Source organism: Mesoplodon densirostris, chromosome 1 (assembly GCF_025265405.1).
Source record: "Mesoplodon densirostris isolate mMesDen1 chromosome 1, mMesDen1 primary haplotype, whole genome shotgun sequence".
In the NCBI taxonomy this organism is placed as follows: domain Eukaryota; kingdom Metazoa; phylum Chordata; class Mammalia; order Artiodactyla; family Ziphiidae; genus Mesoplodon; species Mesoplodon densirostris.
In genome coordinates, this window is record NC_082661.1 from 108,297,164 (window position 1) to 108,309,663 (window position 12,500).

General features: G+C 77.0%; 12 non-coding genes across 12 annotated transcripts; all 12 read right to left on the reverse strand.

Annotated features, from left to right (window-relative positions):
• Nucleotides 1–734: 734 nt before the first annotated feature.
• Nucleotides 735–853, reverse strand: LOC132501861 (5S ribosomal RNA). Its single transcript, XR_009534340.1, has one exon. It is a non-coding gene; the product is annotated as a 5S ribosomal RNA (ribosomal RNA).
• Nucleotides 854–1,771: 918 nt separating this feature from the next.
• LOC132501866 (5S ribosomal RNA) lies at nt 1,772–1,890 on the reverse strand. The gene has a single exon (XR_009534341.1). It is a non-coding gene; the product is annotated as a 5S ribosomal RNA (ribosomal RNA).
• Nucleotides 1,891–2,809: 919 nt separating this feature from the next.
• LOC132501873 (5S ribosomal RNA) lies at nt 2,810–2,928 on the reverse strand. The gene has a single exon (XR_009534342.1). It is a non-coding gene; the product is annotated as a 5S ribosomal RNA (ribosomal RNA).
• A 918-nt stretch (nt 2,929–3,846) lies between these two features.
• LOC132501880 (5S ribosomal RNA) lies at nt 3,847–3,965 on the reverse strand. Its single transcript, XR_009534343.1, has one exon. It is a non-coding gene; the product is annotated as a 5S ribosomal RNA (ribosomal RNA).
• A 919-nt stretch (nt 3,966–4,884) lies between these two features.
• LOC132501890 (5S ribosomal RNA) lies at nt 4,885–5,003 on the reverse strand. Its single transcript, XR_009534345.1, has one exon. It is a non-coding gene; the product is annotated as a 5S ribosomal RNA (ribosomal RNA).
• A 919-nt stretch (nt 5,004–5,922) lies between these two features.
• On the reverse strand, nt 5,923–6,041 carry LOC132501893 (5S ribosomal RNA). Its single transcript, XR_009534346.1, has one exon. It is a non-coding gene; the product is annotated as a 5S ribosomal RNA (ribosomal RNA).
• Nucleotides 6,042–6,955: 914 nt separating this feature from the next.
• Nucleotides 6,956–7,074, reverse strand: LOC132501898 (5S ribosomal RNA). Its single transcript, XR_009534347.1, has one exon. It is a non-coding gene; the product is annotated as a 5S ribosomal RNA (ribosomal RNA).
• A 918-nt stretch (nt 7,075–7,992) lies between these two features.
• Nucleotides 7,993–8,111, reverse strand: LOC132501905 (5S ribosomal RNA). The gene has a single exon (XR_009534348.1). It is a non-coding gene; the product is annotated as a 5S ribosomal RNA (ribosomal RNA).
• A 919-nt stretch (nt 8,112–9,030) lies between these two features.
• LOC132501907 (5S ribosomal RNA) lies at nt 9,031–9,149 on the reverse strand. The gene has a single exon (XR_009534349.1). It is a non-coding gene; the product is annotated as a 5S ribosomal RNA (ribosomal RNA).
• A 919-nt stretch (nt 9,150–10,068) lies between these two features.
• On the reverse strand, nt 10,069–10,187 carry LOC132501911 (5S ribosomal RNA). The gene has a single exon (XR_009534350.1). It is a non-coding gene; the product is annotated as a 5S ribosomal RNA (ribosomal RNA).
• Nucleotides 10,188–11,102: 915 nt separating this feature from the next.
• Nucleotides 11,103–11,221, reverse strand: LOC132501917 (5S ribosomal RNA). The gene has a single exon (XR_009534351.1). It is a non-coding gene; the product is annotated as a 5S ribosomal RNA (ribosomal RNA).
• Nucleotides 11,222–12,135: 914 nt separating this feature from the next.
• On the reverse strand, nt 12,136–12,254 carry LOC132501924 (5S ribosomal RNA). The gene has a single exon (XR_009534353.1). It is a non-coding gene; the product is annotated as a 5S ribosomal RNA (ribosomal RNA).
• Nucleotides 12,255–12,500: the final 246 nt, after the last annotated feature.

Genomic DNA, 12,500 nt, shown 5'->3' on the forward strand with positions numbered 1-12,500 from the left:
GGCCCAGCAATCCCTTCGGCGCTTGGCGCCCCGCCGCACATCCCGCACGTTGCTCACAGGGACGCGGCCCCGGAGGCTTCAGGTCCCGGGGCCCGCGGTCCCTTGGCCATCCCCCGCGGCCCGCCCACGGGGCGCTAGGCGCGGCCCAGCCGCAGCCCGGGCCGGCCCTCCTGCCCGGCAGCAGCTGGCCCGAGGCCACTGGGAGCCACCATGGAGTCGGCACCGCCCCTCAGCCCCAGCAAGGCCACCCTCGCCCCCACGCCGCCCGCCCAGCACAGGACCCCGCGCCCTGGTGGCCGACAGGCCCGGGGAAGCGGCCCGGGCCCCCGCCTCCGCCCCCGTCCCCGCCCCCGGCCGTGGCGGAACGGCGGAGGGTGGGGCTTTTAACGGAGGGAGCTGTGGCGAGACACACGGGCGGACAGGTGGCGGCGGCGCCGGGGCTGGGCGCAGGTGGGGGCGGCCAGGTGCAGGTCGAGGGGCTGGCTCGCGGGCCGCACGGCCGGCACCCGGGCCCGCGGCCGAGTCTGGGTCCGGGCCAGCCACCCCCGGAGCGTCGGGTGTGCCGCTGCCTTCCAGGGCCGCCTTCTGGCCGCATGGAGCGCCCCCTCTGGCGGGCTCCGGTGGGAGGGGCCGGAGGAGGTGGGGCCTGCAGCGTTGCCCGGCCGGGGGACGGAGCTGGTGGCCGCCGCCGCGGGCGACTAGAAGAGAAGGCGGGGCCGCAGCGGGAGGCAAAAAGCCTACAGCACCCGGTATTCCCAGGCGGTCTCCCATCCAAGTACTAACCAGGCCCGACCCTGCTTAGCTTCCGAGATCAGACGAGATCGGGCGCGTTCAGGGTGGTATGGCCGTAGACGGGGGCGTAGGCCGCGGCCTGCCTCTTGAGGCCCAGCTTCGCTGGCGCTTGCGCCTTACCGCCAGCCCGGCGGCCAGCCCTCTCCGTCAGGGCCCTACCGCCCGCCCAGGCAGGCGACAGGAGGTTTCGGGGACCCGGGGGTGGCGGAGTGGTGGCCGACCTCGCAGCCCAGGGCGGGCGGCACCCTCCAGGCCCGTCGGCGATTGGCGCCCCGCCCCCGATCCCGCTCGACGCTCACAGGGACTGGACTGGGCCCCGGAGGCTTCAGGGCCCGGGGGCCCGCGGTCCCCTGGGCATCCCCGCTGCCCGCACACGCGGAGCTGGCCGCAGCCCAGCCGTGGCCGGGCCGGCCCTCCTGCCCGGCAGCAGCTGGCCCGAGGCCACTGGGAGCCACCATGGAGTCGGCACCGCCCCTCAGCCCCAGCAAGGCCACCCTCGCCCCCACGCCGCCCGCCCAGCACAGGACCCCGCGCCCTGGTGGCCGACAGGCCCGGGGAAGCGGCCCGGGCCCCCGCCTCCGCCCCCGTCCCCGCCCCCGGCCGTGGCGGAACGGCGGAGGGTGGGGCTTTTAACGGAGGGAGCTGTGGCGAGACACACGGGCGGACAGGTGGCGGCGGCGCCGGGGCTGGGCGCAGGTGGGGGCGGCCAGGTGCAGGTCGAGGGGCTGGCTCGCGGGCCGCACGGCCGGCACCCGGGCCCGCGGCCGAGTCTGGGTCCGGGCCAGCCACCCCCGGAGCGTCGGGTGTGCCGCTGCCTTCCAGGGCCGCCTTCTGGCCGCATGGAGCGCCCCCTCTGGCGGGCTCCGGTGGGAGGGGCCGGAGGAGGTGGGGCCTGCAGCGGTGCCCGGCGGGGGGCGGAGCTGGTGGCCGCCGCCGCGGGCGACTAGAGGAGAAGGCGGGGCCGCAGCGGGAGGCAAAAAGCCTACAGCACCCGGTATTCCCAGGCGGTCTCCCATCCAAGTACTAACCAGGCCCGACCCTGCTTAGCTTCCGAGATCAGACGAGATCGGGCGCGTTCAGGGTGGTATGGCCGTAGACGGGGGCGTAGGCCGCGGCCTGCCTCTTGAGGCCCAGCTTCGCTGGCGCTTGCGCCTTACCGCCAGCCCGGCGGCCAGCCCTCTCCGTCAGGGCCCTACCGCCCGCCCAGGCAGGCGACAGGAGGTTTCGGGGACCCGGGGGTGGCGGAGTGGTGGCCGACCTCGCAGCCCAGGGCGGGCGGCACCCTCCAGGCCCGTCGGCGATTGGCGCCCCGCCCCCGATCCCGCTCGACGCTCACAGGGACTGGACTGGGCCCCGGAGGCTTCAGGGCCCGGGGGCCCGCGGTCCCCTGGGCATCCCCGCTGCCCGCACACGCGGAGCTGGCCGCAGCCCAGCCGTGGCCGGGCCGGCCCTCCTGCCCGGCAGCAGCTGGCCCGAGGCCACTGGGAGCCACCATGGAGTCGGCACCGCCCCTCAGCCCCAGCAAGGCCACCCTCGCCCCCACGCCGCCCGCCCAGCACAGGACCCCGCGCCCTGGTGGCCGACAGGCCCGGGGAAGCGGCCCGGGCCCCCGCCTCCGCCCCCGTCCCCGCCCCCGGCCGTGGCGGAACGGCGGAGGGTGGGGCTTTTAACGGAGGGAGCTGTGGCGAGACACACGGGCGGACAGGTGGCGGCGGCGCCGGGGCTGGGCGCAGGTGGGGGCGGCCAGGTGCAGGTCGAGGGGCTGGCTCGCGGGCCGCACGGCCGGCACCCGGGCCCGCGGCCGAGTCTGGGTCCGGGCCAGCCACCCCCGGAGCGTCGGGTGTGCCGCTGCCTTCCAGGGCCGCCTTCTGGCCGCATGGAGCGCCCCCTCTGGCGGGCTCCGGTGGGAGGGGCCGGAGGAGGTGGGGCCTGCAGCGTTGCCCGGCCGGGGGACGGAGCTGGTGGCCGCCGCCGCGGGCGACTAGAAGAGAAGGCGGGGCCGCAGCGGGAGGCAAAAAGCCTACAGCACCCGGTATTCCCAGGCGGTCTCCCATCCAAGTACTAACCAGGCCCGACCCTGCTTAGCTTCCGAGATCAGACGAGATCGGGCGCGTTCAGGGTGGTATGGCCGTAGACGGGGGCGTAGGCCGCGGCCTGCCTCTTGAGGCCCAGCTTCGCTGGCGCTTGCGCCTTACCGCCAGCCCGGCGGCCAGCCCTCTCCGTCAGGGCCCTACCGCCCGCCCAGGCAGGCGACAGGAGGTTTCGGGGACCCGGGGGTGGCGGAGTGGTGGCCGACCTCGCAGCCCAGGGCGGGCGGCACCCTCCAGGCCCGTCGGCGATTGGCGCCCCGCCCCCGATCCCGCTCGACGCTCACAGGGACTGGACTGGGCCCCGGAGGCTTCAGGGCCCGGGGGCCCGCGGTCCCCTGGGCATCCCCGCTGCCCGCACACGCGGAGCTGGCCGCAGCCCAGCCGTGGCCGGGCCGGCCCTCCTGCCCGGCAGCAGCTGGCCCGAGGCCACTGGGAGCCACCATGGAGTCGGCACCGCCCCTCAGCCCCAGCAAGGCCACCCTCGCCCCCACGCCGCCCGCCCAGCACAGGACCCCGCGCCCTGGTGGCCGACAGGCCCGGGGAAGCGGCCCGGGCCCCCGCCTCCGCCCCCGTCCCCGCCCCCGGCCGTGGCGGAACGGCGGAGGGTGGGGCTTTTAACGGAGGGAGCTGTGGCGAGACACACGGGCGGACAGGTGGCGGCGGCGCCGGGGCTGGGCGCAGGTGGGGGCGGCCAGGTGCAGGTCGAGGGGCTGGCTCGCGGGCCGCACGGCCGGCACCCGGGCCCGCGGCCGAGTCTGGGTCCGGGCCAGCCACCCCCGGAGCGTCGGGTGTGCCGCTGCCTTCCAGGGCCGCCTTCTGGCCGCATGGAGCGCCCCCTCTGGCGGGCTCCGGTGGGAGGGGCCGGAGGAGGTGGGGCCTGCAGCGGTGCCCGGCGGGGGGCGGAGCTGGTGGCCGCCGCCGCGGGCGACTAGAGGAGAAGGCGGGGCCGCAGCGGGAGGCAAAAAGCCTACAGCACCCGGTATTCCCAGGCGGTCTCCCATCCAAGTACTAACCAGGCCCGACCCTGCTTAGCTTCCGAGATCAGACGAGATCGGGCGCGTTCAGGGTGGTATGGCCGTAGACGGGGGCGTAGGCCGCGGCCTGCCTCTTGAGGCCCAGCTTCGCTGGCGCTTGCGCCTTACCGCCAGCCCGGCGGCCAGCCCTCTCCGTCAGGGCCCTACCGCCCGCCCAGGCAGGCGACAGGAGGTTTCGGGGACCCGGGGGTGGCGGAGTGGTGGCCGACCTCGCAGCCCAGGGCGGGCGGCACCCTCCAGGCCCGTCGGCGATTGGCGCCCCGCTCCCGATCCCGCTCGACGCTCACAGGGACTGGACTGGGCCCCGGAGGCTTCAGGGCCCGGGGGCCCGCGGTCCCCTGGGCATCCCCGCTGCCCGCACACGCGGAGCTGGCCGCAGCCCAGCCGTGGCCGGGCCGGCCCTCCTGCCCGGCAGCAGCTGGCCCGAGGCCACTGGGAGCCACCATGGAGTCGGCACCGCCCCTCAGCCCCAGCAAGGCCACCCTCGCCCCCACGCCGCCCGCCCAGCACAGGACCCCGCGCCCTGGTGGCCGACAGGCCCGGGGAAGCGGCCCGGGCCCCCGCCTCTGCCCCCGTCCCCGCCCCCGGCCGTGGCGGAACGGCGGAGGGTGGGGCTTTTAACGGAGGGAGCTGTGGCGAGACACACGGGCGGACAGGTGGCGGCGGCGCCGGGGCTGGGCGCAGGTGGGGGCGGCCAGGTGCAGGTCGAGGGGCTGGCTCGCGGGCCGCACGGCCGGCACCCGGGCCCGCGGCCGAGTCTGGGTCCGGGCCAGCCACCCCCGGAGCGTCGGGTGTGCCGCTGCCTTCCAGGGCCGCCTTCTGGCCGCATGGAGCGCCCCCTCTGGCGGGCTCCGGTGGGAGGGGCCGGAGGAGGTGGGGCCTGCAGCGTTGCCCGGCCGGGGGACGGAGCTGGTGGCCGCCGCCGCGGGCGACTAGAAGAGAAGGCGGGGCCGCAGCGGGAGGCAAAAAGCCTACAGCACCCGGTATTCCCAGGCGGTCTCCCATCCAAGTACTAACCAGGCCCGACCCTGCTTAGCTTCCGAGATCAGACGAGATCGGGCGCGTTCAGGGTGGTATGGCCGTAGACGGGGGCGTAGGCCGCGGCCTGCCTCTTGAGGCCCAGCTTCGCTGGCGCTTGCGCCTTACCGCCAGCCCGGCGGCCAGCCCTCTCCGTCAGCGCCCTACCGCCCGCCCAGGCAGGCGACAGGAGGTTTCGGGGACCCGGGGGTGGCGGAGTGGTGGCCGACCTCGCAGCCCAGGGCGGGCGGCACCCTCCAGGCCCGTCGGCGATTGGCGCCCCGCCCCCGATCCCGCTCGACGCTCACAGGGACTGGACTGGGCCCCGGAGGCTTCAGGGCCCGGGGGCCCGCGGTCCCCTGGGCATCCCCGCTGCCCGCACACGCGGAGCTGGCCGCAGCCCAGCCGTGGCCGGGCCGGCCCTCCTGCCCGGCAGCAGCTGGCCCGAGGCCACTGGGAGCCACCATGGAGTCGGCACCGCCCCTCAGCCCCAGCAAGGCCACCCTCGCCCCCACGCCGCCCGCCCAGCACAGGACCCCGCGCCCTGGTGGCCGACAGGCCCGGGGAAGCGGCCCGGGCCCCCGCCTCCGCCCCCGTCCCCGCCCCCGGCCGTGGCGGAACGGCGGAGGGTGGGGCTTTTAACGGAGGGAGCTGTGGCGAGACACACGGGCGGACAGGTGGCGGCGGCGCCGGGGCTGGGCGCAGGTGGGGGCGGCCAGGTGCAGGTCGAGGGGCTGGCTCGCGGGCCGCACGGCCGGCACCCGGGCCCGCGGCCGAGTCTGGGTCCGGGCCAGCCACCCCCGGAGCGTCGGGTGTGCCGCTGCCTTCCAGGGCCGCCTTCTGGCCGCATGGAGCGCCCCCTCTGGCGGGCTCCGGTGGGAGGGGCCGGAGGAGGTGGGGCCTGCAGCGTTGCCCGGCCGGGGGACGGAGCTGGTGGCCGCCGCCGCGGGCGACTAGAAGAGAAGGCGGGGCCGCAGCGGGAGGCAAAAAGCCTACAGCACCCGGTATTCCCAGGCGGTCTCCCATCCAAGTACTAACCAGGCCCGACCCTGCTTAGCTTCCGAGATCAGACGAGATCGGGCGCGTTCAGGGTGGTATGGCCGTAGACGGGGGCGTAGGCCGCGGCCTGCCTCTTGAGGCCCAGCTTCGCTGGCGCTTGCGCCTTACCGCCAGCCCGGCGGCCAGCCCGCCCCGGCAGCGCCCCGCCGCCCGCCCAGGCAGGGGAACGGAGGCCTCGGGTACCGGGGCATGGCGGAGGGGCCGGCGACCTCCTAGCCTAGGGCGGGCGGGGCCCAGCAATCCCTTCGGCGCTTGGCGCCCCGCCGCACATCCCGCACGTTGCTCACAGGGACGCGGCCCCGGAGGCTTCAGGTCCCGGGGCCCGCGGTCCCTTGGCCATCCCCCGCGGCCCGCCCACGGGGCGCTAGGCGCGGCCCAGCCGCAGCCCGGGCCGGCCCTCCTGCCCGGCAGCAGCTGGCCCGAGGCCACTGGGAGCCACCATGGAGTCGGCACCGCCCCTCAGCCCCAGCAAGGCCACCCTCGCCCCCACGCCGCCCGCCCAGCACAGGACCCCGCGCCCTGGTGGCCGACAGGCCCGGGGAAGCGGCCCGGGCCCCCGCCTCCGCCCCCGTCCCCGCCCCCGGCCGTGGCGGAACGGCGGAGGGTGGGGCTTTTAACGGAGGGAGCTGTGGCGAGACACACGGGCGGACAGGTGGCGGCGGCGCCGGGGCTGGGCGCAGGTGGGGGCGGCCAGGTGCAGGTCGAGGGGCTGGCTCGCGGGCCGCACGGCCGGCACCCGGGCCCGCGGCCGAGTCTGGGTCCGGGCCAGCCACCCCCGGAGCGTCGGGTGTGCCGCTGCCTTCCAGGGCCGCCTTCTGGCCGCATGGAGCGCCCCCTCTGGCGGGCTCCGGTGGGAGGGGCCGGAGGAGGTGGGGCCTGCAGCGGTGCCCGGCGGGGGGCGGAGCTGGTGGCCGCCGCCGCGGGCGACTAGAGGAGAAGGCGGGGCCGCAGCGGGAGGCAAAAAGCCTACAGCACCCGGTATTCCCAGGCGGTCTCCCATCCAAGTACTAACCAGGCCCGACCCTGCTTAGCTTCCGAGATCAGACGAGATCGGGCGCGTTCAGGGTGGTATGGCCGTAGACGGGGGCGTAGGCCGCGGCCTGCCTCTTGAGGCCCAGCTTCGCTGGCGCTTGCGCCTTACCGCCAGCCCGGCGGCCAGCCCTCTCCGTCAGGGCCCTACCGCCCGCCCAGGCAGGCGACAGGAGGTTTCGGGGACCCGGGGGTGGCGGAGTGGTGGCCGACCTCGCAGCCCAGGGCGGGCGGCACCCTCCAGGCCCGTCGGCGATTGGCGCCCCGCCCCCGATCCCGCTCGACGCTCACAGGGACTGGACTGGGCCCCGGAGGCTTCAGGGCCCGGGGGCCCGCGGTCCCCTGGGCATCCCCGCTGCCCGCACACGCGGAGCTGGCCGCAGCCCAGCCGTGGCCGGGCCGGCCCTCCTGCCCGGCAGCAGCTGGCCCGAGGCCACTGGGAGCCACCATGGAGTCGGCACCGCCCCTCAGCCCCAGCAAGGCCACCCTCGCCCCCACGCCGCCCGCCCAGCACAGGACCCCGCGCCCTGGTGGCCGACAGGCCCGGGGAAGCGGCCCGGGCCCCCGCCTCCGCCCCCGTCCCCGCCCCCGGCCGTGGCGGAACGGCGGAGGGTGGGGCTTTTAACGGAGGGAGCTGTGGCGAGACACACGGGCGGACAGGTGGCGGCGGCGCCGGGGCTGGGCGCAGGTGGGGGCGGCCAGGTGCAGGTCGAGGGGCTGGCTCGCGGGCCGCACGGCCGGCACCCGGGCCCGCGGCCGAGTCTGGGTCCGGGCCAGCCACCCCCGGAGCGTCGGGTGTGCCGCTGCCTTCCAGGGCCGCCTTCTGGCCGCATGGAGCGCCCCCTCTGGCGGGCTCCGGTGGGAGGGGCCGGAGGAGGTGGGGCCTGCAGCGGTGCCCGGCGGGGGGCGGAGCTGGTGGCCGCCGCCGCGGGCGACTAGAGGAGAAGGCGGGGCCGCAGCGGGAGGCAAAAAGCCTACAGCACCCGGTATTCCCAGGCGGTCTCCCATCCAAGTACTAACCAGGCCCGACCCTGCTTAGCTTCCGAGATCAGACGAGATCGGGCGCGTTCAGGGTGGTATGGCCGTAGACGGGGGCGTAGGCCGCGGCCTGCCTCTTGAGGCCCAGCTTCGCTGGCGCTTGCGCCTTACCGCCAGCCCGGCGGCCAGCCCTCTCCGTCAGGGCCCTACCGCCCGCCCAGGCAGGCGACAGGAGGTTTCGGGGACCCGGGGGTGGCGGAGTGGTGGCCGACCTCGCAGCCCAGGGCGGGCGGCACCCTCCAGGCCCGTCGGCGATTGGCGCCCCGCTCCCGATCCCGCTCGACGCTCACAGGGACTGGACTGGGCCCCGGAGGCTTCAGGGCCCGGGGGCCCGCGGTCCCCTGGGCATCCCCGCTGCCCGCACACGCGGAGCTGGCCGCAGCCCAGCCGTGGCCGGGCCGGCCCTCCTGCCCGGCAGCAGCTGGCCCGAGGCCACTGGGAGCCACCATGGAGTCGGCACCGCCCCTCAGCCCCAGCAAGGCCACCCTCGCCCCCACGCCGCCCGCCCAGCACAGGACCCCGCGCCCTGGTGGCCGACAGGCCCGGGGAAGCGGCCCGGGCCCCCGCCTCTGCCCCCGTCCCCGCCCCCGGCCGTGGCGGAACGGCGGAGGGTGGGGCTTTTAACGGAGGGAGCTGTGGCGAGACACACGGGCGGACAGGTGGCGGCGGCGCCGGGGCTGGGCGCAGGTGGGGGCGGCCAGGTGCAGGTCGAGGGGCTGGCTCGCGGGCCGCACGGCCGGCACCCGGGCCCGCGGCCGAGTCTGGGTCCGGGCCAGCCACCCCCGGAGCGTCGGGTGTGCCGCTGCCTTCCAGGGCCGCCTTCTGGCCGCATGGAGCGCCCCCTCTGGCGGGCTCCGGTGGGAGGGGCCGGAGGAGGTGGGGCCTGCAGCGGTGCCCGGCCGGGGGACGGAGCTGGTGGCCGCCGCCGCGGGCGACTAGAAGAGAAGGCGGGGCCGCAGCGGGAGGCAAAAAGCCTACAGCACCCGGTATTCCCAGGCGGTCTCCCATCCAAGTACTAACCAGGCCCGACCCTGCTTAGCTTCCGAGATCAGACGAGATCGGGCGCGTTCAGGGTGGTATGGCCGTAGACGGGGGCGTAGGCCGCGGCCTGCCTCTTGAGGCCCAGCTTCGCTGGCGCTTGCGCCTTACCGCCAGCCCGGCGGCCAGCCCTCTCCGTCAGGGCCCTACCGCCCGCCCAGGCAGGCGACAGGAGGTTTCGGGGACCCGGGGGTGGCGGAGTGGTGGCCGACCTCGCAGCCCAGGGCGGGCGGCACCCTCCAGGCCCGTCGGCGATTGGCGCCCCGCCCCCGATCCCGCTCGACGCTCACAGGGACTGGACTGGGCCCCGGAGGCTTCAGGGCCCGGGGGCCCGCGGTCCCCTGGGCATCCCCGCTGCCCGCACACGCGGAGCTGGCCGCAGCCCAGCCGTGGCCGGGCCGGCCCTCCTGCCCGGCAGCAGCTGGCCCGAGGCCACTGGGAGCCACCATGGAGTCGGCACCGCCCCTCAGCCCCAGCAAGGCCACCCTCGCCCCCACGCCGCCCGCCCAGCACAGGACCCCGCGCCCTGGTGGCCGACAGGCCCGGGGAAGCGGCCCGGGCCCCCGCCTCCGCCCCCGTCCCCGCCCCCGGCCGTGGCGGAACGGCGGAGGGTGGGGCTTTTAACGGAGGGAGCTGTGGCGAGACACACGGGCGGACAGGTGGCGGCGGCGCCGGGGCTGGGCGCAGGTGGGGGCGGCCAGGTGCAGGTCGAGGGGCTGGCTCGCGGGCCGCACGGCCGGCACCCGGGCCCGCGGCCGAGTCTGGGTCCGGGCCAGCCACCCCCGGAGCGTCGGGTGTGCCGCTGCCTTCCAGGGCCGCCTTCTGGCCGCATGGAGCGCCCCCTCTGGCGGGCTCCGGTGGGAGGGGCCGGAGGAGGTGGGGCCTGCAGCGTTGCCCGGCCGGGGGACGGAGCTGGTGGCCGCCGCCGCGGGCGACTAGAAGAGAAGGCGGGGCCGCAGCGGGAGGCAAAAAGCCTACAGCACCCGGTATTCCCAGGCGGTCTCCCATCCAAGTACTAACCAGGCCCGACCCTGCTTAGCTTCCGAGATCAGACGAGATCGGGCGCGTTCAGGGTGGTATGGCCGTAGACGGGGGCGTAGGCCGCGGCCTGCCTCTTGAGGCCCAGCTTCGCTGGCGCTTGCGCCTTACCGCCAGCCCGGCGGCCAGCCCGCCCCGGCAGCGCCCCGCCGCCCGCCCAGGCAGGGGAACGGAGGCCTCGGGTACCGGGGCATGGCGGAGGGGCCGCCGACCTCCTAGCCTAGGGCGGGCGGGGCCCAGCAATCCCTTCGGCGCTTGGCGCCCCGCCGCACATCCCGCACGTTGCTCACAGGGACGCGGCCCCGGAGGCTTCAGGTCCCGGGGCCCGCGGTCCCTTGGCCATCCCCCGCGGCCCGCCCACGGGGCGCTAGGCGCGGCCCAGCCGCAGCCCGGGCCGGCCCTCCTGCCCGGCAGCAGCTGGCCCGAGGCCACTGGGAGCCACCATGGAGTCGGCACCGCCCCTCAGCCCCAGCAAGGCCACCCTCGCCCCCACGCCGCCCGCCCAGCACAGGACCCCGCGCCCTGGTGGCCGACAGGCCCGGGGAAGCGGCCCGGGCCCCCGCCTCCGCCCCCGTCCCCGCCCCCGGCCGTGGCGGAACGGCGGAGGGTGGGGCTTTTAACGGAGGGAGCTGTGGCGAGACACACGGGCGGACAGGTGGCGGCGGCGCCGGGGCTGGGCGCAGGTGGGGGCGGCCAGGTGCAGGTCGAGGGGCTGGCTCGCGGGCCGCACGGCCGGCACCCGGGCCCGCGGCCGAGTCTGGGTCCGGGCCAGCCACCCCCGGAGCGTCGGGTGTGCCGCTGCCTTCCAGGGCCGCCTTCTGGCCGCATGGAGCGCCCCCTCTGGCGGGCTCCGGTGGGAGGGGCCGGAGGAGGTGGGGCCTGCAGCGTTGCCCGGCCGGGGGACGGAGCTGGTGGCCGCCGCCGCGGGCGACTAGAAGAGAAGGCGGGGCCGCAGCGGGAGGCAAAAAGCCTACAGCACCCGGTATTCCCAGGCGGTCTCCCATCCAAGTACTAACCAGGCCCGACCCTGCTTAGCTTCCGAGATCAGACGAGATCGGGCGCGTTCAGGGTGGTATGGCCGTAGACGGGGGCGTAGGCCGCGGCCTGCCTCTTGAGGCCCAGCTTCGCTGGCGCTTGCGCCTTACCGCCAGCCCGGCGGCCAGCCCGCCCCGGCAGCGCCCCGCCGCCCGCCCAGGCAGGGGAACGGAGGCCTCGGGTACCGGGGCATGGCGGAGGGGCCGGCGACCTCCTAGCCTAGGGCGGGCGGGGCCCAGCAATCCCTTCGGCGCTTGGCGCCCCGCCGCACATCCCGCACGTTGCTCACAGGGACGCGGCCCCGGAGGCTTCAGGTCCCGGGGCCCGCGGTCCCTTGGCCATCCCCCGCGGCCCGCCCACGGGGCGCTAGGCGCGGCCCAGCCGCAGCCCGGGCCGGCCCTCCTGCCCGGCAGCAGCTGGCCCGAGGCCACTGGGAGCCACCATGGAGTCGGCACCGCCCCTCAGCCCCAGCAAGGCCACCCTCGCCCCCACGCCGCCCGCCCAGCACAGGACCCCGCGCCCTGGTGGCCGACAGGCCCGGGGAAGCGGCCCGGGCCCCCGCCTCCGCCCCCGTCCCCGCCCCCGGCCGTGGCGGAACGGCGGAGGGTGGGGCTTTTAACGGAGGGAGCTGTGGCGAGACACACGGGCGGACAGGTGGCGGCGGCGCCGGGGCTGGGCGCAGGTGGGGGCGGCCAGGTGCAGGTCGAGGGGCTGGCTCGCGGGCCGCACGGCCGGCACCCGGGCCCGCGGCCGAGTCTGGGTCCGGGCCAGCCACCCCCGGAGCGTCGGGTGTGCCGCTGCCTTCCAGGGCCGCCTTCTGGCCGCATGGAGCGCCCCCTCTGGCGGGCTCCGGTGGGAGGGGCCGGAGGAGGTGGGGCCTGCAGCGTTGCCCGGCGGGGGGCGGAGCTGGTGGCCGCCGCCGCGGGCGACTAGAGGAGAAGGCGGGGCCGCAGCGGGAGGCAAAAAGCCTACAGCACCCGGTATTCCCAGGCGGTCTCCCATCCAAGTACTAACCAGGCCCGACCCTGCTTAGCTTCCGAGATCAGACGAGATCGGGCGCGTTCAGGGTGGTATGGCCGTAGACGGGGGCGTAGGCCGCGGCCTGCCTCTTGAGGCCCAGCTTCGCTGGCGCTTGCGCCTTACCGCCAGCCCGGCGGCCAGCCCGCCCCGGCAGCGCCCCGCCGCCCGCCCAGGCAGGGGAACGGAGGCCTCGGGTACCGGGGCATGGCGGAGGGGCCGGCGACCTCCTAGCCTAGGGCGGGCGGGGCCCAGCAATCCCTTCGGCGCTTGGCGCCCCGCCGCACATCCCGCACGTTGCTCACAGGGACGC